At 48.9% G+C, this 25,261-nt stretch overlaps 1 non-coding gene across 1 annotated transcript; it reads left to right on the top strand.

Moving 5' to 3' along the window:
* Positions 1-23,516: 23,516 nt before the first annotated feature.
* Positions 23,517-23,589, top strand: TRNAS-UGA (transfer RNA serine (anticodon UGA)). The gene has a single exon. It is a non-coding gene; the product is annotated as a tRNA-Ser (tRNA).
* The last annotated feature ends 1,672 nt before the right edge of the window (positions 23,590-25,261 follow it).

Consider the following 25,261-nt stretch of genomic DNA (forward strand, 5'->3'; position numbering starts at 1 on the left):
CTCGGTCGGAAGCATCAAAGTGGTGCGTCTAAACGAAAGGCGAAGTTAGAAAGAGAACTGCGCGAAAAGAAGCTACCAAAGATGACAAAGTACCAACTGAATGCAGCTTCCGTGGAGCAGTATGATAGCTCTACCCAGAGTCCGTGTCAAACTCCCAATAGTACCAACTGTGCTTCTGTGGAGGACTCGCCAACTCCATCACCACGGTTTCCTGGAAAGAAGCAACGTTTGACTCATCTTGGTTGTCTGGATAGCGTGAAAACGGTGCCAACCTCGGTCGTCCATATTTCTGAGTAACCGACGCTAACCGAGCACTGTCCTGTCCCTGAGTCAGCAACGTCTATGCTACTCGGCTGAGCCCCTGCCACAGAGCTCCAGGTGTTCGGTCCGCCACGCCTGATTTCTACTACTGCTGATCAACAGGTGCCAAACCTCCCCGATGAGCCTCCTTCTCCTGACGAGCGCCAGGAAACAACACTCCAAGAATGGACTCACTTGTTTCCTGTTAGTTTGGCTTCAAATAATCATGTTTCCACCCACAAAGTGTGCCTCGAGAGGACGCATGAGAGGGCTTCTCGTTGCGGCAACAGAGAAGTACAGACACCCCTGCAGCAAGAGGTACGTTGCGAAATTCTTCGAAGTGACCCTGTTAAGTGGCCGGACGTTATTACTGAGAGCTTTCGGAGTGTATACCTTGAGAAAGGGCCATTGTATTTTCAAAATCGGGCAGAAAATTTACCGTCTTCCGAAAGGCAATACAAAATTCAGAAACGCTATATGTGACCTCATCTTTTCGGGCGAAAGGCTGTAAATGGGGAGGCGTAAGAGCGACACTGGTTAATGTACTCGGAGTCCAAAGGTTCCGTTTACTGTTTCATGTGCAAACTATTTTCGATTTCAAGCAACTCTAGTGCTTTCACCACGCACGACTTTTCTGATTGGAAAAGAACGGAAGAAAAGGTTTGCGCACATGAAAATAGCGTCGAGCACAGGAACTACGTGGCAGCATGGCTCGTCCGCTCTAACTCGAGCAGCACAATTGACAAGGAGCTGGTTAAGCATCTTGTCACTGAGACCGTTTACTGGACATATGTGTTGAAGCGCGTAGTCGTTGTAGTTAAGCTTCTATCGGAGCGCAACCTAGCGTTTAGGGGCAGTGAGGAGATTTTTGGTTCACCGAGAAATGGCAATTATGTGCGAATTTGATCCCTTTCTAGAGGAGCACATCAAACGCTACGGGAACAAAGGAAAAGGTCACCCATCGTACCTGTCAAAAACCATTTGTGATGAATTTATCGAGCATATGGCAAAGGCTGTCAAGGAACGTCTCGTTGGTGAATTGAAACGCGCAAAATACTTCCCTTTAATTGTTGATTCGACTCCAGACCTTACTCGCGTTGATCAGCTGTAAGTTGTTTTACGATACTATTTAAATGGGAAAGTGTACGAACGCTTTCTTGGATTTGTTTCAATTGAATCGCATACCGGCTTGTATCTTTTCGATACAGGGATGTCCCTCTTGACGACCAATGGCATCTCAATCGACGATTGTAGGGGCCAAGCTTATGATAATGCGAATAATATGTCAGGAAAATACAAAGGACTGCAAGTTCAAATCAAACACCTGAACGAATTGGCAGTCCACGTCCCTTGTGCTGGTCATTCACTGAACTTAGTTGGCGCGTGTAGCGTTGACAGTTGCCTTGAGGCAGTGAAATTTTTCACTGTAATTCAGAGACTTTGTGTGTTCTTTACTGCCTCACCTAAGCGATGGAGGTATGTTTTGGACAGCATGGGCGGAACTGGCCAGCAGCTTGTTTTGAAAAGTCTCTCTGAGACCAGGTGGTCAAGACACGCTGAATCATGTAAGGCCATTCTGAAAAAAATCAGTGCAGTCTTGTGTTGCCTTGAAGCTATATCAAAGAACGAGGAAGAAAACGGTGACACTAGGAACGAAGCGCACTCTCTCTTCAAGAAAATGACAAAACCAGAATCTGCATTCATGGCGATTTTCTGGAGTGAAATCTTGGAGCGCTTTGACAAAACGAGCGTAGCACTTCAGAAACCAGGTCTAGACATTTCAACTGCTCTAGACCTGCTGAGCTCTCTAGAAGGCTTTGTTAATTCTTTGCGACCTCTCTTTGATACCTTCGAAGAGAGAGCACGCACGCTAAGGTACCAATCAATGTTATCAGGATGAGGGCAAACGCATCGTTTTGAGTAAGCAGCCGGACGGAAAAAGCGATAGTGCGCTACAAGGTAGAAAAAAGTTTATCGTAGAGACCTACAATGCTGTACGTGACAGTCTAGGCTTCGCTTTGCGAGTGCGAAAGGCTGCCTACACTGAACTCTGCGAAAGGTTCGGATTCTTAAAATTGCTGACAGAAGTTGGGAGCGAGGCCTCTCTGGCACAGCAGGCTGAGAAGTTGGTGAAAATCTACAAAAATGATTTGGAGCCAGCATTTTCCGCTGAAATCGTTCAGTTTGCGAACTTTCTGCACAACTCTGTGTGCCAGGACACGAGTCCCCTGGGAATAAGGAAGTTGCTGCACGAAAGAAAGCTTATTGATGCGTTTCCGAACCTTTATATTGCTTTGCGAATGTACTTAAGCATACCCGTGGCAAAGTGTGAGACCGAACGATCGTTTTCCAAGTTGTCGCTGATAAGAAATCGCCCTCGTTCGAGCGTCCTTGACGACAAGGTGAACTCACTTGCTATCACGTTCATTGAAAGTGACCTCCTCCGCGACCTATCCTTCGAACAGACCATATCTGATTTCGCCAAAGTGAAGGCGCGAAAGATGCCATTTTAAAAGAGGATTGTTTCCGCTATACATGAATAGTTCCAATAAGTTCGTTGTGTCGCCTCCCAGCCTCCACGTTGCCAATGAAACGCCGAGCAGTGTAATTCAAGATATGCGAATCTTCGTTCTTCCTCTCTTGTTTGTTTTCTTGTGATATTTAGAGTGCTTATAAAGAACTGTATTTTTGTTGTTTTTGATAGTGCCACGGTTATTCGGTGTCGTCCTTGCTTGTCTTACCTTTAACGAAAATGTTTTCAAATAATGTTTTGTAATTACAGTTGGTAATTTTCGTCTGTATTCTAGTGCATTTTTATGGTGTTTGTAATGCCTTAAGTATTGTATATATCTATTGCCTATTTATAGAGCAACGTGTAGAACGATTATTGCAGTCTGATGCTTGAATTTTAATAAATAATGTTTTGGATATAACCATGCGTCTCCTCACGGGATTAAACTTAGTGATGCAAACAAAGCCTAGCTTCAGAAGGATCGACATCTGAGCTGTCTTGTCTTTTCTGCGTTCTTGTTTGTCTTGAGTGCACCAAACTTTTCCTTAAAGCCTAGCTTTTGCTGAAAACAGAATGCAGATGAATCACAAAGCGAACATATGTGTGTGTGTGTTTACAACAGCACGGGTTTCAAGCAAGTTCTGTTGTTTTCCTTATAATAATAACAATAATAATAATCCCGTTGATCGCACTCCGTTCTTCTTAATTTGGTGGAATTAAAATGAAACATGGCATATTTCCAGTAGCGCAGCAGGCGACGGGGGGGGGGGGGGTGTTTCAGTATAGGGAAAGGGGGCCTGCATGCGCCTTAGCCCAGGGCCCCCATTTTTTTCAATCCGGCCCTGAAACACGGTTGATAGTAACGATAGACTAGTACACTCTACTGGGGGGCCACGGAGCGGCGCGCCCGGTTCCTTTCAATACCTCCAGCTGGCGCTCGCCTACGCCGCATCGCGGCCCACGCGAGAGGCCGTGTTTCCACCAGAAAGCCCGCCTTCGTGCATAGCGTTCGCGGCCAGCGTTTCCCGGTAAATATTACGGTTACGTACGCTACAGTTGCCGGGAAGCGTGAGAACCAGTCAGGGATCTTTGAACGCTATCGCGTTCCACTCTTAAAGGCGAACCTTAAGTGTCCCCCAAATTTTTCTTCTTCTAGCTGGGCAGCGTCCATATGGACCAGTGGACAGTATGGCGTGGAGCGGTGGCGTTTCCCGTTGCGAACATGCACTACACCCATTTTAAGACTGTGGCTATTATCATGTCTAACCAATCTGCTTTGCCGGTAGCCATTTCACGCTTGCATCTATTCTCGATTACGGGAGAGCCAGCAATTTCTTAAACACCGTGACGTCACGGCGAGCCCACCAGCTATCTCACGAGCCGGGGGAGTGTGCGCTGGCTGCAAAATACGTTCAGCCGGCCGGATGGATGGACGGCCGGTGAGCAAAGAAAGGCTGGCTTTAGAAGACAGCAGTAACATAACATCGTAACTGAGATTTACGTCGCTGCCGACTCCTTCACGCTAGCAAGTGATTAACGACACATAGGCCGGAGACATTGCAGCAGAGGCTCATCGCAGTAGATCTATATTTTCTGCGCCACTCCACGGAACACAGCGTCACAAGACGCAGCGACCATTCGCGGTTATCACCTGCTTCTCTGATATCAGGGATATGGTCGGTGGTCGTATGCGTATTAATGCATGTCTGAACAAGGAAATCGTATAGCTCGGCATCGATGGCTTTGATGAGGTTTGTAGCGTTTAAAAGAAAAAAAAAATCATATCTAGTGACATTAGGAAGCAGATTTTATTCAAGCCGTAAATATTATTTTAAAAAAGTTTAAAATAAAAAAATAGAGAAACAAAACAGAAGCGAGAAACTACAAGTACCAAGCTTTCAACTCTAACACAGTAATAAATTATGATGCTAACACAATCATGTACACTATAACTATTGAGACATCTAATTCAGAAAAAAGACAATACACCGCTCTCAAATAAGCCACTAGTTTCTGTATAGTATTTTTGCAATATTATCCTAACATTGTAACAACTACATTTAAGATGTAAACCATTATCAAATTTGCCCACTTTAGATGCTCAAACAGATGCAATTCAGAGAACCGTGATATCTCTTTTTGGTGTCAGTTAAGGATTTGTAAACTTCGTGCATCAATTGATTTGAAAACTTACCGATGTGCGGCAATTTTTTTGTAATAATTATGATGTCTGAAATAAAAATTCTGCTGGCTACCATTTCTATAATTTAAATTTATCTCTTGATTGCTATTCATTTAATTGAAACCGGTCTAGCAATTATCTCGGAAGAGCATTTATGCGTTTTGCATGTATATGAACAGGGAAATCAGAGTTGGTAACTCTGTGAGCACGATAATTAAATCATGCTAGACGCTAGAGAGTGCTGTCAACACCCGAACCCAATATTACTCGATTCCAAGCAGCAGAGAACGTACAACGCATCTGTAAAGACAGTTCATGCTTTCCTACGGCTCCGTCAAAACCACACGATCAAAACTGCACATGAGGACGCCATGGCGCCCTTATACGACAACTGGCTGGATGTCTCGAAATGCCGCGAGAAATATTGACGTTATCCACGGCCACAAACGTGTACACAACGGTAACGATGTTGATGATACTTGACGTAATCGAAAATGAAGGAATTCTACCGCGTCCAAAGTCCCTACGAAAAAAAGTAAATTTTGTGCTTCCGGTATTCGGCGGCTGTCGTCTGCTCGAGTTGCGCCTCCTCCTCCGCAGTGCACGATCGTGGCCTCGCCAGGTTTCGCTGACCGCTCTCGCAGTGCGCGTCTGCGCGTTCCAGTGTTTCTTTCGCTTTGTATGTAAACTTTGTCGATGAACACCTACATAACTACCCCTGAAGGGTACCTTAAAGGAGTGGTACACGGACTGGAACGCGAAACTCCAGAAGAGGAACTTTTAAGCCATCTCCGAGTGCGCACTCAAGGAGTGACAATCGTCTAAGCCCGGATGCTCGGCAAGTCTGAAACCGCAGTGATAACGTTTGATGGACCGACAGTGCCACGCTTCGTCTACTATTACGGTGGCGAAATGCCATGTGTGCCTTATCAGCCCACGAGACAATACTGCAAACTGTGCAAAAGCAAGGGACATAGAACGGACGTTTGTCCAACGCCTACGGCAAAGGCGTGCAGCAATTGTTGGCTAAGGGACCCTCCTGAGGACCACACCTGTGATCTAGAGTGTGCCCTGTGCGGGGGGGCTCATCCCACGGCGTCATCGGAGTGCACCAAGAAACTCAAACGGGTCCCCCAAAGGGGCAGGCCACCACTGTCGCAACAGCTACGCCGACCACAAGCCAACGGAATCCTCAAGAGACGCTGGTTCAGCATGGACCGTGAGGACTCTGCATCACCAGATGGGGCCCGTTCCAGGTCCCGATCCAGTTCCCGATCCAGGTCCAGCTCCCGAGACCGCTCCAACTCCAGGGACAGTGGCCAAGAGAGGGGCCAAACAACAAAACAACAGCAGAAGAGCAAGAAGACGCTGAACAAGGAAGGCAAAAACAAGGTGAGCTGGGCAGCAATCGCCTCCCAACCCCCACACCAAACAACACAACTCACACGCCTAGAACACGAACTAGAGCTAATGCGAGTGCGAATAGGAGACCTAGAAAGAGAAAATAGGCAATTGAAAAAGCAACAAATGCAGCAACCACAACGAGAGCCTAAACCAGTCCAGACAGGACAGAAAGGACAGAAACTACCGAATTTAGAAGGCGACACCGTAATTAGCTTGTCGATATTGAAAGAAACCATAAAAGAAGTTATACCCACAATCATAGAGCAGGTGATGGTTCAGGTAGATCGAAAACTAGAAGCTCTGGACAAGAAAATCCAGGCACAACAAATAGAATTTACGAAAGCATTGAGAAAACATGCCACAGGCAGCAGCATAAGAGAAAAAGCAGAGAAAGTATACAACAGGCCAGGCTTGTCGGCCATGACCCAGGCGACACACAATGCCTAAACATCAAAAGCACGCTTCCGAAGAGTGCGAAATATGGCAGTGGAACTGCCGCGGGTACCGGCGTAAAATGGGACAACTGTCGCAGCTGGTGACGACACAAAAAAGATCACCAGCTATCATTGCATTGCAAGAAGCCGGAACAAACCCAAAATTACAGGGATACGAAACCTTCAATACCGAAGGTGAAAACTGGAAGGTCGCAACATTGGTGGACAAGAAAGTAACGGCGATATGTCACAAATCCATAGAAGGAACGGACATTCCGCATATAATAACAGAAATCACATATAAAGGCACCAGAGGAAAGAGCGCCTTCATAATTAATGTCTACAGCCCGCCGAGTCAGAAAAGAGCAACGTTCGACAAACTATTTCAAGAGGCAGCAACAATGGCGAAGGGGAGACCTCTCGTGATAGTTGGGGATTTTAATGCCAGGCACTCAAGCTGGGGGTATCCAACCCAGAACAATAAAGGCAAAAATATCATGGGACAAATAGAAGCACTCGGCATGACACTTCTAACAGACCCTGCAATGCCAACAAGAACAGGGAATAGTATCTCCGCAGACACAAGTCCGGACCTAACAATAACCAAAAATTGTCCAAATGCGGAGTGGTGCAACACCCTCGAAAATCTAGGAAGTGACCATTGCATTATAAGCACCACAATCCGCACAGCTCAAATCCGCAAACAAATAGGTACAGCTAAAATAACAGACTGGCGGGCGTACAGAGAATCGCTTAAAGAACATACCACGGACATAAATGATTTAGATAATTGGTGCGAACGCATACGAAATATAAAGCAGAAACATACCAAAACCATCACCAGGACAGACAAAACACCTGAAGTGGACCCTCACCTATTGCATCTGTGGGATGCAAGACGAAGCCTGACCAAAAGATGGAAGCGACAGAAATGCAACCGCAAACTCAAAATGAAAATCAAAGAAATAACCCAGAAGGCCGAGGAATATGCTAATCAACTGACAACAGCCAACTGGGAACGCTTCTGCGGATCACTTAATGGAACCCTAGGGACGGCAAAAACGTGGAACATCCTCAGAGGAATGATTGACCCGCTCAAAACCAGACGCGAGGGACAAAAGAACTTGGAGAGATTGCTGCACTCTTACCCAGGCACAAAAGAAGAACTCCTACAGGCAGTCCATAGAAAATGCTTCGGTAACAAAGCCCCGATACCCCCATACCAAGCTGATTACATCGGACACCCAAACCCAGAAATGGATGAACTCTTCACGGTGGCAGAAGTTAAAGCAGCAATCGCCAGTACAAAACGGAACACAGCGACAGGGGCGGACCAAATATCAAATGCCATGATTAGAAACATGAATGATGAAGCCATAACAGCCCTTACGAACTTTATAAATGACCATTGGGTCAAAGGAACGATACCACAGCAATGGAAGCACGCTGTGATAATCATGATTCCAAAACCAGGGAAGAAATTTACTTTAGACAACCTTAGACCCATCTCTCTTACATCATGTCTAGGAAAGGTGCTCGAAAGATTAGTAAACACTAGACTCCAACGTCATCTTGAAGAAAACAACCTAATGCCTGATACCATGTTTGGCTTCAGACCACATCTGTCAACACAGGACATACTCCTGCTTTTAAAGGAGGAAGTATTAACGAACGTCCCCAAGGCCGGAGAACACATTGTCATGGCTGTCGACATAAAAGGGGCCTTCGACAACGTAAGTCACAAAGGGATACTGGATGGACTTGCAGAGACCAGCTGCGGTCAAAGGACGTACCAGTACATCCGAAGCTTCCTCAACCAGAGAACAGCAGTTATAAAAGTAGGAAACGATGAATCTGAAGTCATCCATCCTCCCAACAAAGGAACGCCACAGGGTGCGGTGATTTCGCCTACACTCTTCAACATAGCCATGATTGGACTAGCTAAAAAACTCAAAGAAATCCCCGACGTCCACCATTCCCTATACGCGGATGATATAACGATATGGATAACCAAGGGCAACTTGGGAGAGAAGGAGGAAAAGCTCCAACGGGCAGCCAATATAATAGAAAACTATACGCAACAAAGAGGACTCCAGTGCTCTGCGGAGAAGTCAGAACTCATTCGCCTCACAAAAACCAAAAAACAAAGAACTGACCCGAGACTCAAACTCGAGATCAGGCTGGACGGGAAAATTATTCCTGAGAGGTCAACAGTAAGAGTGTTGGGGATGTGGCTGCAATCTAATGTCAGATGTTTACACACTTTAAACACGATCAGAAAAACAACGCAACAAATTAACCGGATGATAGCCCGTGTGGCTCATAATCGGACAGGAATGGGGGAACAAGACACCCTCAGACTGGTGAAAAGCCTGGTCATTAGCAGACTAATGTACTCCCTACCTTACCATACCATGAACAGGGAGGAAGAAGAAAAGGCTGATACAATAATAAGGATGGCATATAAGACAGCCCTGAGGTTGCCACGCAACACTTCAAATGAGAAGCTTCTAGCCCTCGGCCTCCACAATACATTTCATGAGCTGGCTGAGGCCCAACTCATAGCGCAGAGGAGTCGATTGGCGCAAACGACAGTCGGCAGAGCTCTTCTTCTAAGAGTCGGCCTTGGAGAATGCATACACATATACCAAAACGCCAAAGGTCTACCCTGCAAGATCAGAGCTTTGTATGGGGTATCACCAATACCACAAAACATGGATCCGACATTACACGCAGGAAGGAGAAAAGCTAGAGCAGAATACATAGACAAAACAACAAAATACTTGGACACTGCACGATTCACGGATGCTTCACCATATCGGGCCAACGCAAAGAACATGGTGGCAGTTGTCGTAAACCGTAAAGGGAAAATCACGGCCTGTGCTTCGGTTTCCCGAGCAACCATTTTAGAAGCCGAAGAGATAGCCATTGCCTTAGCTATACGAGAAGGCATAGAGCGCAATGCTCCACTAACAATAGTCACAGATTCTCAGGCCGCATGTAGGAACTATCAGAGGGGACAGATCGGCGCGAGGGCACGCCGGGTACTTACCGAAATCAACAGAGACCTTGACGTCAGGTATACCCAAACGATAACATGGGCCCCGGGACACGAGGGTGTTACTGGGAACCTCCATGCAGATGAGGCGGCTCGAGGTTTTACTAATTGCCGAGCTGTCCATGGCAACATGGTGGAGGACCCGACACCCATCGATCCAAGTTATAGAGCGATCTTGCAACACTACAGGGAAATCAGAAGGCTCTACCCAGCCCCGCATACGAACCTTTCAGCCGTGGACTCAGCGACGTTACGCAGGCTCCAAACAGACACATACATAAACCTACATAAATTGCACATATACTACCCAACAGCATACAAGGACATATGCCCGTGGTGTGGGAGCACACCAACGCTCTACCACATCACATGGGAGTGCACAGCTCACACAGAAGAACAAGAAGATAATAACACGAGAGCGAGGTGGGAGGCATTGCTATCCAGCTCCGCCCTCGGGGATCAGCTCAGGCTCGTCCGCAGGGCAGAAAGGATGGCGAGGGCCAGCGGTGCCTTGGAATAGGGGCCCGACCACACGGCGTTACCCCATTTTAGGGGCAACGAAGTTCTTTCTACGAATAAAGTTTTGTTCTTCTTCTTCTTCTTGTCGCACAGGGACTGACTTGAACGCATGTGGATGGGCAGCGCGAACGTGGCGTTTGTCGTTTTCACAGCTGTGGAGTTTGTGGCAGACGCACTTCACATGGGCTCCGAAAGCTTTCCATGATTGTGGCGGAAAAAGGCAGTTCTCGAGTCTAGAACTACCACACCTAACACCGGAAGGCCGACTTACAACGAAGACATCGGGATTATCTCAGGTGGGCGATTTTCTGAGCCACAAAGGCAGTTTTAATACACTGCCACGCCGGCGGCCTGGCTAACCCTAACTAGCTGAGTCTGCGACGCCACTGTTCCCACCACTTCGGCGGGAACGACGCCTGTCTCGGGTGCGGTCGGGCCCCCGCTTCGCCACGAGACGCGAGGATGGACGTCGTAGAAGTGGAAGGGGAGACGATTTCCCCGGAAGAATATGACGACCAGGGTTGGATTGCGGCTCACGAACGCCGTAGTAACGCCAAGAGACGCCCAGACCTCGATGAACGATCCAAGAACATCGGAGACGCGCCGGTTTCAACGGCGTGGAAAACCACGAACGCACGAATTCTACATCGACCAATGGCCCCGAGGCAACCGCAGCTACCGGAGGATGACTACAAGGTCGTGATCCGCCCGAGAGGTGGGCTCGACATGGCGCAACAACGCATTGCGTACATAAAGGATGGCGTTCTGCTGGCAGCCGCATTGACACCAGAAAATGCCGGAGAAGATACGCTACGAATCAATCCAAGGCAAAACACCATGATCATGAGCACGCCGAAACTGGAGAATGCGAAACGCTACAGCCAGATACGGGAAATCCAACTTGGATCAAACACCTACAGTACGGCCGCTTACATTACTGCGCCGGAGAACACCTCCAAGGGAGTCGTACACGGTATTCCAGAATACGACACGCCTGAAGACGTTGAAAAAAGCCTGGTGAACTGCAGAAACCCGACTATACTACACGCAAGACGCATGGGACGCACCGATTCGGTTGTGATAGTGTTTGAAGGTACATACGTACCACACTACGTGTACTACCGCGGAGCTGAATACCGATGCTTACTATATCGTAAGCAGTACGAAACATGTACCACCTGTGGCCGCCTCGGCCACCGAGCGGATGTCTGCCCGACACCGAACAGCAAGAAATGTCGCGGGTGCGGAACTCTCAATCCACCCGAAGATCATCAGTGCGAGCCAAGATGTTTCATGTGTGGGAAGGGACACCTCACAGGAGACAAAAAGTGCCGTGAACGATTCAAGACCCCATATATTCTCAGAAAGAGGCAGTGGAAACAACAACAACAACAGCAACAACAACAACAACAACAACAACAACAACGGAATGAACAGCAACCGCAGAAAGCTATGGCGGACAATCGCCCGAGTCGGTCCAGGGAGCGGTCGGGCAGCATCGAATCGCACAAGGGATCGACACGGACCAACAGCCACGGCAGCAGACGCCGCGACAGGAGCCGCTCTAGCTCCTTCCCAAGACTCCCCGAGGTGGAGGCGGTGGCGGCCGGTCCAACTCCAAGTCTCGGTCCAGGTCCCGGCCCAGGTCTGAATCGAGATCGAGAGGATCCCCACTACACGGAACCCCGGAGGGCTCTGGCGGGGACAACGGCAACAAAACGCAGGTGAGCTGGGCAGACACGGTCTCCGGCAATGCTTCTCCGTCTAATATAACACCTAAAATAGAAGGGTCCGCCCTGGAGCAGGAAATGATCCAAATTAGAAAATTACTAGCGCAAATTACTCGTGAAAATGCTAAGCAGAGAGAGGAAATTAAACAAAGCAAGAAAACGCTAGGCTTCAGCAGAATAGGACACACGAGCCAAGTCACACGCCTACCGCCAGTACGGCACAGACGCCGTGCGAGTCAACGCCCGCTCTCACGCAAATGACAGGGACGCCCTCCAACAAAAGAAAAGCTGAAGACGCGCAAAGCAGCGTCTCAACGCAGTTAGAAAAGCAAGTAGAGGGAATGTTTGTGGAGTTAACCAAGACGCTACAACAACAATTCGCCGGGTTACAGGTACAGTTCGTGGAAATTCTACAAAGAATAGAAGGCATTGAAACCCGACTAACAGTTGTTGAAAACGCGCAAAAAGACTTGAGGCCTGCGGGAGTGGGACCGGTAAAAGCGACCACCAAACCATATCATCGACCCGTAGTGACAGAAACCAGTAAAGTCACCGGGGAGAATCAAACAATTAAACATGGCTCCGCGTAATAAATACTTAATATGGCAATGGAACTGTCGCGGGTATCGCCGGAAACGGGGACACCTACAGCAGTTCATAAGTAGCAAGGAGGCCCCAGACGTCATCGCCCTGCAAGAAACGGGGGGACTGGCTAAATTATCCGGTTACAAAGCATACGGTGCTTCCGACGAGAAGGCGTCCGTTACAACTCTCGTACATAGAAACCTTACGGTCATAGAACACAACACTGGCGTGACCGGTGTAGACCACGTCCTTATTGAAATCATTCCCACTCGCAAGGGAGAAGGAAGCCTTTTCATTTTAAATGTATACAGTAGCCCTCGACACAAGATAAGATTCGGCCCGCTCTTTCGTAAATCCTTAAATTTAGCAGAAAGACATGCAATGGTAATTGTAGGGGACTTTAATGCACCCCACGCGGCTTGGGGATACCGTTTGGAGAACGTCAAGGGTCGTAATCTATGGTTAGACGCTCAGCAGGAGGGTCTCACTCTCGTAACGGATCCACAGGCGCCCACTAGGATGGGTAACAGTGTGAGCAATGACACCACACCAGACCTAACTTTTACAAAGAACACACCTGATGCAAAATGGATAAACACACAAGAAAATCTGGGTAGTGATCACTTCATTGTAGCAACAACTGTACACGCAGGCCCATCAAGAAAGAAAGGCAGGAAAATAATGATTGTCGAATGGGACTCCTTCCGCAAAATCCGGGAGGAGGAAGCTGATGAAGTCATACATGACATTGAGATTTGGACTAAAAAACTTCATCAAAGTGTGATACGAGCCACTAAGACTATTCCGGAAAAAGCGGGGATAGAGGAGGCGGACAGCAAACTCCTACATATGTGGGAGGCAAAAAGCAGCATGCTGAAACGCTGGAGACAGCAAAAACTTAATAGAAACCTGAGAAGGAAAATCGCCATGCTCAATAAGGAAATAGAGGACTATGCGAATAGATTAAGCCGTCAAAATTGGGAGGCCACGTGCAACGCCATGGAGAGACAGATAGGGCTACCTAAAACCTGGAATCTTCTGCGTTATCTTTTAGACCCGGAAAACAGCAAGTCCACACAACGACACTGCCTGCACAAAATAATTCACAGATACAAAGGCACGGAAGAAGAACTTTTACAGGAACTTCAAAGGCTATACGTAGGAAATACAACCAAAGAACAACAACATCCATATACTGGTAAGGAAAACCCGTATCTTGACAGCCCCATAACCGAGGCTGAAGTTCGAGCGGAACTCATCAGGCTCAACACGAAATCCACGCCAGGCCCGAATGGAATCACCAACAAGATCCTGAGAAATCTCGATGATGAATCTATCTCTGCCCTCACCAAGTATATTAACAACTGCTGGGAACAGGGTAATATCCCACGTCAATGGAAAACCGCCCAGGTTATAATGATTCCAAAGCCGGGAAAGAAACTTCAACTTGAGAATCTCAGGCCTATATCGTTAACGTCGTGTGCTGGCAAGCTCATGGAGCACGTTATTCTCACACGTCTAACTAATTACATGGAAGACAACGGCCTTTTCCCGCACACCATGATTGGGTTTAGACCAAAACTGTCCACACAAGACATTATGTTGCAAATCAAACACCAAATCATAGACGCGGGACCTCAAACACTAGATACAAAAGCTATCCTTGGTCTTGATCTTACGAAGGCCTTTGATAATATCACCCACAGGGCTATTTTAGAAAACTTACAAGGCCTAGGAGTGGGGCAAAGAACCCATGCGTATGTTAAAGACTTTCTCTCAGACCGTATGGCACAAATCGCAATCGGTGAAGTGAAATCCAAAGAGATAGAACTCGGAAGCCGGGGCACACCACAAGGATCAGTCTTATCTCCCTTTCTTTACAATGTAGCTATGATTGGCCTGCCAACAGAACTAGAAAATATAGATGGATTACAGCATAGCCTGTACGCGGATGATATCACCCTTTGGGTAACAGGTGGAAGTGATGGGCAGATTGAGGAAATCCTCCAAACAGCCATACATACGGTTGAGAAATATGTCGTGGATAAAGGATTGAGATGCTCGCCGCAAAAATCAGAATTACTTCTATACCGACCGACACGCAGGGGCCGTAAGAGTTCTACGGATAAACCAAACATCACGCTTTTTGTAAATGGCAACCAAATACCTATTGTCGACAGCATTAGAGTCCTCGGCCTCCACGTATCAGCGAACGGTCACAACGGGGAAACAATCAGAATACTAGAAAACAGCGCACAACAAACAATGAGACTAATTAAGAGAATTGCTAATCGCCATTATGGGATGAAAGAGAACAATCTGGTACGACTAGTCCAGGCTTTTGTCATCAGCCGCATAGTATATGTAACACCTTACCTAAATCTCCAAGTATCAGAAAAGACAAAAATCGAAGGCATCATTAGACGATCATTCAAACAAGCCATAGGTTTGCCGATAAACACATCGAATGACAGGCTGCTAGCCTTAGGTGTCCACAACACGCTCGAAGAACTCATAGAAGCCCATACGATAGTGCAATATGAAAGACTCTCGCAAACACCTACTGGCAGACACATACTTAACAAGCTTAGAGTAGCATACGCATCACAATATGGCACTAAAGTAGACATTCCCCACGACATAAGGAAGAAGTTTATTATCCCACCGCTACCCAAAAACATGCATCCCGAACACCACAGGGAAAGGCGGGAGGAAAGGGCAAGGGCTATGCATAGGAGATTCCAACGCTCTCAGGACGTGGTGTACGTCGACGCGGCAGAGTACACGACTAATCAGAATATGTGTATCGTTGCAGTGAACTCAGAAGGTGAGCCTAAAGTCAGCGGATCTATTAAAACCAACAGAGCCGAGGTGGCTGAGGAATCGGCCATTGCTCTCGCAATGGCTTCCACACTGGCCACGATAATAGTCAGTGATTCTAAAACCGCCATTTTAAATTACGCAAAGGGGCGCATTTCGCCGGAATCACAACGTATCCTGGCAAACTTCCGCGGTGAGCGAGTTGTCCATATCATCTGGGCACCTGCGCACTCCTCCCTCCCCGGCAATGAGGCGGCCGACAGCGTGGCTCGAGGACTCACAAGCCGAGCCACCGGGGCGCCGCGGCTGGGGCTGACAGGGGACCGGATGGTTGGCTACAGGGAGATAACTAATCATTACAGATTGGGGAGGGTGCGTTTTCCTCCCGCACACCCATCACTTAATAAGCAGCAGGCGGTGGCATGGCGCCTCCTTCAAACAAATACATATCCAAATCCGGTGACTTATAATCATTATTACCCAGACCAATATTCGGCGAATTGTAAATTTTGTCAAGAAAGGGCGGACCTGGATCACATTATCTGGGCCTGCCCTCGGGCGCCCCGACAGGGCCAAAAAATTCAGGATCGGAAGCAGTGGGAGACCGTGTTGCTCAGCTCGGCCCCCGAAGACCAACTTCTGGCTGTCCAGCAGGCCGAGGATGCCGCTAGAGCTCAAGGGCTTCTGGCCGCCATCTAGGCGGTGTTACGTTTCGCCTACAACGCGCGGTAATGCCGGCGCGGATGCAACGGACGCCGGGGCTTTGTTCAAAGCGGCGGACATTTTGGCCCGTTCAACGCCGCCGCAACGCCTACCCGCCAAGCGTGTCCAGGCGTGTTTCAGTGCCACGTGTCTTCGTGTGTGCGTGTGTGTGTGTGTACCCACGCTTGTCAAAGCGCGGCAGCCGGGGAGCGGAGCTCCCCAAGTGAAGGTTGGCGATGCGTCACTACACTCGGTTCAGCAGGTCTCTCGGCTCGGCCGTGCGCGCCGTCGTGGGCTCATGCTCCGCCGTCCCGTGACCTTCGTCCCGTGACCTTCATCCCGTGACCTTCCCTTTTGGACCGCGACGCCGAGAGTATAAGAGCAGCTGCCCCCGGACGCCAGGAGAGAGACTCCGATTTGTACTGTTGAGTTACGTGCTCTCCCGTCTCTCCACTTCGGTCGAACTGACCGGCCGCTCTTTTGCTATGTTAGAATAAACAAGTTGTTCTGTTACCAGTCTTCTCATGCTTTGCCGGGACCTTCGGATGCTTCCAGTGCCCCAGGCCGCCAGGCCAACGCTACCCTTGGGGCTTGCGACCCATTGGCAATAACGGGCGTCAGCACCGAGACCCCAACAACTCGTGCCAGCGGTGCGATTCCAACAACTGGTTGGCAGCGGAGAGATCGCGACAACGGAGGCCAGCAGCGAAGAGATGCGGTTGACTGTATGCTGAGCAGCACAACGACCATCCGGGAGCAGCGCAACGAGCCCTGTGTGATAACTGGTTGCCTGCAGCGGAACGACTGCGCTGAAGTCTTGGCTGCAAGGTTTGGTGAGTGCGGGACTTTCTTCTTCTGAGTTTTGCCAGGCTTTTGTTAGTGTTAGAAACAGAGCTGGTAATTGTGCTTGTCGTTGCTACCGGGTTAGTTTGCGGCAAGACAATAGTAGGCAGTGGAGAAAGCAGCATTCAGAGCAGCCATGGATTTGAAGTCGTTGCGCAAACCGAAATTGCTGGAGCTTGCGAGAGAGTTGGGTCTGGATGTCTCAGACAAACTCAGAAAACCAGAACTGCTAAGGGCTATTCTTGAGTTAGAAGCTGAGGATGACGAGCTGTCGGAATGCCTTGAGACCATTGAGGAGAGGGAGCGTGAACTTAAAGAGCAAAAAGAGAAACAGGAGCGTGAACTTAAAGAACAAAAAGAGAAAGAAAAAGAAGAGCGCGACCGTCAACACGCTTTGGAAATGAAGCGTCTCGAGTTAGAGATGGAACGCGCTCGTAATGGAAGTCAGGCACACGGTGCAGGAGAACGAGTATTGTTCAAAATGACTGACCTGATGCGGCCGTTTAAGCTTGGAGAGGACATTGGTTTGTTCCTGGTTAACTTTGAGCGAACGTGCGAGAAGCAGGGGTTCTCTCGGGAAACGTGGCCACAGCGCTTGCTCACTTTGCTACCCGGCGAGGCGGCCGACGTAGTCGCTCGCTTGGAGAGAGAGGAGGCAGAGGATTTCGACAAAGTGAAATCGAGTCTGCTAAAAAAGTACCGGCTGTCAGCGGAGGCGTTCCGTCGGAAGTTTCGGGAAAACGAGAAAGGCAAAAGTGAGTCATATACAGAGTTTGCGTACAGGCTTATGTCAAACATGCAGGAGTGGCTCAAAGAAGAGAAAGCGTTTGGTGACCACGAGAAAGTTCTGCAGTGTTTCGGGCTAGAACAGTTTTATAGTCGGTTACCTGAGAACGTGCGGTACTGGGTCTTGGATAGGCCAGACGTTAGTACGGTGGCTAGAGCCGCTGAGTTAGCCGAGGAGTTTGTGACGCGTCGGGCTCGCGGAGCTAAGGACGGTCAAAAGGGTGAATTTGGCTCCAAGTTTGAGAGGCCGAAGTTCACGCCCATGAGAGCAAAGGGGGGCACACGTAGTTCGGATGCGAGTGAAAGCAGTCCGACCGAACGTAAGGAGACGGCGGCAACCGAAGCCGAACGCAGAAAGCGGTTCGAGACGAGGCAAGCGCGCGTTTGTTATACGTGCCAGAAGCCGGGTCACTTTTCGGCGCAGTGTCCAGAAACAAAAACACAAGTCGTGTTTTTGTCTTTATGCAGCACTGACGAGAACATGAAGCTTCTCGAGCCTTACATGCGAGACCTCCTCGTGAACGGGAAAGAGTGCCGAGTGCTTCGCGATTCCGCAGCTACAATGGATGTAGTTCACCCCTCTTACGTAGAACCCGATATGTTCACGGGCGAGTGCGCATGGATCAAGCAAGCAGTGGAAGCTCATAGCGTGTGTCTGCCGGTAGCAAAAGTGCTTATTGAAGGACCTTTCGGAGCACTTGAGACGGAGGCCGCAGTGTCATCTATGCTGCCCCCCCAGTACCCGTACCTATTTTCGAACAGGTCCGATCACCTCCTGCGCGAGAAGGGGCTTTTGTTTGGTGAGGCTAGCGTTCAGGCCTTAACCAGATCGAAGGTTCGGGAGCTCGCTGCAAAGGCGGTAGTTGCGGGGCCGACGTTGTTGAACGATGAAAAAGGGTCAGAGGCGCAGCAAGCTGGTATTCAGAGCACGCCCGAACGGGATAAAATTGAGCCGGTAGCGTTAAAGGCACCAGATACTGGTGAGGAAATTCCCGATGCGGGAAAGTTAGAAGAGCTTCCGGTCGAGCTTCCGGGACTAGGCTCAGTGACGAACAGGAAAGACACCGATCAAGTCATTAGTGACTTAATACGTAAAGCATCGCTGTCGCCTGAGCAGAAAACCGAACTACACCAGCTCTTACAAGAGTTTCAAGGTCTGTTCTCTGAGAGGCCTGGTAGGACTTCTGTCCTTACTCATGACATAGAACTTACCTCCCCAGAGCCAGTACGATCCAAGGCGTACCGGGTGTCACCCCGCCAGAGCGATATTATGGAGGCTGAGGTAAAGAAAATGCTACAGCTCGGTGTTATTGAAGCGGGTGAGAGTGATTATACCTCCCCTTTGATTTTAGTTGAGGTACCGGGCAAGGAACCTCGTCCTTGCGTCGACTACCGCAGGCTTAATTCCATCACTAAGGATCAAATTTATCCGATCCCTAACATCGAGGAGCGCCTTGAGAGAGTGAGTAGCGCTCAGTTTATTTCCACCCTAGATCTTGTCAGGGGTTATTGGCAGGTTCCACTTACAGAAGAGGCTAGTAGGTATGCGGCGTTCATTTCACCAATGGGGACATTCCGTCCTAAAGTTTTGAGTTTTGGTTTGAAGAACGCGCCATACTGCTTTTCAAGCCTCATGGATAAAGTGTTGCGGGGACAGCAAGAATTCGCTTTACCGTATCTAGACGACGTAGCGATATTCTCCGCATCCTGGCCTGAGCATATGGCCCACTTGCGGGCAGTGCTAACCCGCCTGCGCGATGCGGGCTTGACAGTCAAGGCTCCCAAGTGCCAGTTAGCACAGGCCGAGGTTGTCTACCTCGGACACGTGATTGGTCGGGGTCGACGCCGCCCCTCTGAAATAAAGGTGGCCGCTGTGCGAGACTTCCCGCAACCGCGTACGAAGACCGATATTCGGTCGTTCTTAGGTGTCGCCGGCTACTATCAGAGGTACATCCCCAGGTACTCTGATATCGCGGCTCCCTTGACGGATGCTCTAAGAAAGACAGAGCCGCAAACAGTCGTCTGGGATGAGACAAAGGAAAGAGCTTTTAGCGCCCTAAAGAGCGCCCTAACAAGCCAGCCTGTGCTACGATCGCCCGACTACACAAAAGGGTTCGTTGTTCAGTGCGATGCTAGTGAGCGAGGCATGGGCGTTGTACTGTGCCAACGGGAAAATGGAGAAGTAGAACACCCCGTCCTGTATGCTAGTCGTAAGCTGACGAGTCGTGAGCAGGCGTATAGCGCCACCGAGAAAGAGTGTGCGTGTATCGTGTGGGCCGTTCAGAAATTGTCATGTTACCTAGCCGGCTCGAGGTTTATCATTGAAACGGATCACTGCCCTCTCCAATGGCTGCAGACCATCTCTCCCAAAAATGGCCGCCTCCTGCGCTGGAGCCTCGCTTTGCAACAATATTCCTTTGAGGTGCGTTACAAAAAGGGGAGTCTCAACGGTAACGCCGATGGCTTAAGTCGAAGCCCCTAACGTGGGAATCAGCCTCAAAATTGCTTGTTACTGATGTTTTTCTTCCTGAGGCAGGATTTTTTTTAACCTATTGCTTTTGTATAGTGTTTCAAAGTGATGATGTGCTTTCTAGTGCAATTTTCCGATTTGTGGACGCGTTCTGAGTGCTGCTAAACTACTGTAAGGAACTAGGCAGCAGTATAAAAGGGGAAAGAGCCTGGCAGGGCTTAGTGAGGTTTGTGCCGTGCTTGCTGACTGAGCGGTTGACTTTCAGGCGTGGTTCTAACGCTTGCCGGAAACGAGAACAAAAATGTCAACTCTCCCGAAGTCACTTTGCAGTGTCCTGTGTGCACCTGAACGTGAGAACGAGGCCTTCTCTGTGCGCTGCGCTCAAGAAACGCCAAAGGACGCCCGACTTCGGTTATGAGCATCATCGAGCGACATCCCTCCGGACAGCGGATGCAGTCCCCTGACCATCGGGATCTCCTTCCCCCGGCGGGGCGGTCTGTTACGTTTCGCCTACAACGCGCGGTAATGCCGGCGCGGATGCAACGGACGCCGGGGCTTTGTTCAAAGCGGCGGACATTTTGGCCCGTTCAACGCCGCCGCAACGCCTACCCGCCAAGCGTGTCCAGGCGTGTTTCAGTGCCACGTGTCTTCGTGTGTGCGTGTGTGTGTGTGTGCCCACGCTTGTCAAAGCGCGGCAGCCGGGGAGCGGAGCTCCCCAAGTGAAGGTTGGCGATGCGTCACTACACTCGGTTCAGCAGGTCTCTCGGCTCGGCCGTGCGCGCCGTCGTGGGCTCATGCTCCGCCGTCCCGTGACCTTCGTCCCGTGACCTTCATCCCGTGACCTTCCCTTTTGGACCGCGACGCCGAGAGTATAAGAGCAGCTGCCCCCGGACGCCAGGAGAGAGACTCCGATTTGTACTGTTGAGTTACGTGCTCTCCCGTCTCTCCACTTCGGTCGAACTGACCGGCCGCTCTTTTGCTATGTTAGAATAAACAAGTTGTTCTGTTACCAGTCTTCTCATGCTTTGCCGGGACCTTCGGATGCTTCCAGTGCCCCAGGCCGCCAGGCCAACGCTACCCTTGGGGCTTGCGACCCATTGGCAATAACGGGCGTCAGCACCGAGACCCCAACAACTCGTGCCAGCGGTGCGATTCCAACAGCGGGGTTGGCCTCCCCACCAATCTGCCGGCTATATAAATAAAAGTTATTTCTCTCTCTCTCTCTCTCTCTCTCGAAATAGCGACGTGCCGCAGAGGCGGCGGGAGGGGTAAAAGTGCACTGTACCGGTTACCGCAAGAGGAGCAGCGTCGGCAAGCCTTGTTAGGTGGTAACCTCTGAGTTTAGCATGTTGTAGATTCCAAAACCGGAAGTAGTGGGGTTTGGGCGAAAATCTGAAACGAAATTTGCTCTGGGCGTCAACCACCGCGGTGGCTTAGCGGCTGTGATGTAGCGTTGCTAAATACGAGGTCGCGGGATCGAATCCCGGCCGCGGCGGCCGCGTTTCGATGGGGGCGAAATGCAAAAACGCCCGTATCCCGTGCATTGGGGGCAGGTTGAAGATCCGGCCCTTGGTGGTCAGACTTAATCCGGATTTCGCCACTACAGCGTGCCTCGTAATCAAATCGTTACTTTGGCACGTAAAACCCCATAATTCAATTAAATTCAAACTGGGCGTCGTTCAATGGACAGAACGTTGTGACTGCCGTAGCCTCCGCAGTGCAAGCTTTGAAGAAGCAGGAGCACTGCGGAGGAAATAAAATGCGATCTTTGAATGGCCGCTGTACTGAATGGATTGAAATACTTTTTACTGCAAAATATTTCTAAAATTGCGTCCTTTTAGGTGAAGTGTGTTGCACCACACCAATAAAATATGCTGTGGGGCCCTTTTACGGAGGCATGTACTGAAGTTGTCACAGCCATACAATGGTACAATGAAAATCCGCTCCGACATTCAGTCCGCAACACTGCGGCAGCATCCTTGAGGAAACTTGGAATGGGACTTCAATGTCGCGTCGATGATGCTGCGTGAATACTCGATGCGTCAACCTAAAATGCAATGATATGCATATACAGTATGAATTACCTATAAGCACCTGAGAAGGTTTCCTTCAGGATTTCCCTCAAAGGATTACTTTGAGCAACGGGTAGAATACTGTACTAAAACTGCATATGAGCAACTGTTTAATAAATGTCTTTATGCTGTTAGAACATTTCGAACGTGTTTTCTATTATTACTGCATCTGCCGTGCCAGCTTGCAGAGCAACTGCGTCGGTTACATTGTTGCGTACCGCGGAGACTGGCGAGAAGTGACGAAATAAATCGTTTCTTCATCGCAAATTATTATCGACTAAGTTTGCTGTGTTGTGTCGACAGATGTCGAATATCTAATGACATCTTGATGCTGCTTATGGCATTAATTAGGCGCCTTCAAGTCTCGTTGCAGCTCACCAATTAAGCGTTCGACCCGTCATTATGCTAGGCGCGTTAGCAGTTTTTATTCCTTAGCCGGCTTTCTTTCATCAGGCGGCACCGAGACCACCTGCTTGTCGGCGTGCTTCTAAATTGCTGCTTTCGTTCCTATGGCAACCGCCATGTCAGTGGCTTTGAACGTCCCGGTGATCGTTTTGAGCAGGCATCCCAGAACCTTTGGGCAAGACTGCCGAATTGGCGACTAGTGGAGCAGTCGAGGACCGGACAACAAAGAACTACATAAATGTTTGTGAAAAAAATATATATTGCAATTAATCGACGTGCGTTCTCTTTATTTGTATGTATTTGAAATAGAGGTTGGCGCCTTTGATGGCACCGGTTACTCTTCTTCGCACGGCAACCAAAACTACAACCACGAAAACATTGAGACAGTCAAATACGACATACATTTGCGAAGTTCCGCGCAAGAGTAAAGGAAGGCTCAGAAGTGGCTAAAAGAGACACACTCGTTTATTACATAACGAGGGTCTCGAATCCGGCTACATTGATGCCTTCAGGTAGCATATGTGGGTTTTATTGACCAGTTGCCTTCACCCAAAAAGATCACGTTCTCGTGACGCCTGCGGCAAAAAGGACGTTCCACGTCCGCCGCCGAGGTCTGTGAGTGGTGGCGCTGGCTAACACTCCCAGGGTTATACTAGGACACATAAATACCCAAGAAAGTGGATGCGGAAACAGCGCCGCAGTAGCTCAATTGGTAGAGCATCGCACGTGAAATGCGAAGGTTGTAGGCTCGGTTCCCACCTGCGGCAAGTTGTTTTTTCATCCACTTTAATTTCCATTAATTTATCGTTTTTTTATTTGATTTATTAAGCACAAGTAATTTCTCCTATGTTGTCCTTGGTGTCAGTGTTTGTTGGCTTCTTATGATATGACTAATAAAAATCGGGCCCCTCGGTTAACCTCCTTTCTTCTCGTTTAAGAGACTAAGAGACACACGCAGTTCCGTAAACACAAAAAAAGAGTTCGAAAACACGCACATAAGCTGGATAGTTTTGCAGCTGAGGCGTCTGACGAATTTGCACTTATCTATACATAACAAGACAAAAAACACACAACAAAATCAGACGTGTGTCACAAATATACAGACGTGAGCTACGCACATATTGTCTATGGCATTGAAACATAATAGTGGCCTCATTCACTAACACTCAGCTTAATGCTTCTGTATTGTCCACGAAGGTTTTAAAAGCTGCAAGTGCTCTTTTCTCTAGCTCCACGGTTGGCCATGCACCCAACATGTTTTTTTTTTCAGAGTGAGTGGTCGAGGGTTTAGTAACATTAAATAAGCCTTTAGTCTTGGCCTCGCAGTTTCGAGTCGTGCGCATTCAAGGAGGTGTAGTATGTCTTTGTCAGGGTGGCCACAATGACACTGTGGACTAGCAACGCATTGTGTCGCGCTCGGATGCTCTAGATTTGCTGGAATCGACATGAACTTTATCGCTATGTCAAATACATTCTGCAGACCGAAGTGTATGCTGTACCACGTCTTTAGCGGACTGAGAGTGGCACGACGATCAACGACAGGGTTGTTTTAGTATGCCTTGAATTGCGAGGGCATCTCGAGCCTTCGGCTTCGGGCGACGTGTGCGGTGTAGGGAAAAGAAGGGAAGCGCTCGGCTAGGCATCACTCGGGACTCGGAAAAACAGCCGACAGTCGCTCGACCACAACCGCACAGTCACTGCTCGTGTGGCCCCCTTCCAGTAAGATTTCAAAATTTTCGCGGCACTCCTGTCAAACTCTTGACAACGATTAATCGAACAGGTCTAATTGATTAAGTCCATTAAATGAAAGGTAGACATCGATGAAGATTAACCATTTCGAGGGGATACGTTTAATCGATTAATCATCCATCGATATTACCAACCCTAGAACGATAAGGCGTGTCGTCTGACGGGGTGGCTGGGACCGACTAGTCGGAGAGTCGCGCTCTCCTCACGCGATGACCACATAATAGAGTTCCTTAGGAAAATTGCTGGAAGGAACTCCCTGGCGCTAGCGTCTACGGTAGCTGCAAACATGGCGCTTGAGCCAGCATGCAAAGCATAGGAATGATGGTTAACATATGGATTGGCCTGAACATCGTTCTTCTGGCTTCAAACGGCTTTGTGACTTTGCAAATTGATCTCTTTCAACAACAACAACAACAACAACAACAACAACAACAACAACAACAACAACAACAACAACAACAACAACAACTGTGTTGTAAATGCAACAATTCGCAGCAGTTATGCATTTGCGCAGATTATTGCCTTTCTGCGTTTATAAATGCAGGATGCCTTCGAAGTTTAGGCCGATTAGTGCAGATAAACCGCAGTAAATAAAGTTGCAAGGACGTCTGAAGCCACAAGCACGAAGGTCGCAAAAATTCATGTATTGGCGGCGAGGAGTTACGGAGTCGCCATCTATCGGAAGCTGGC

Source organism: Dermacentor andersoni, chromosome 1 (assembly GCF_023375885.2).
Source record: "Dermacentor andersoni chromosome 1, qqDerAnde1_hic_scaffold, whole genome shotgun sequence".
Taxonomy (NCBI): Eukaryota; Metazoa; Arthropoda; class Arachnida; order Ixodida; family Ixodidae; genus Dermacentor; species Dermacentor andersoni.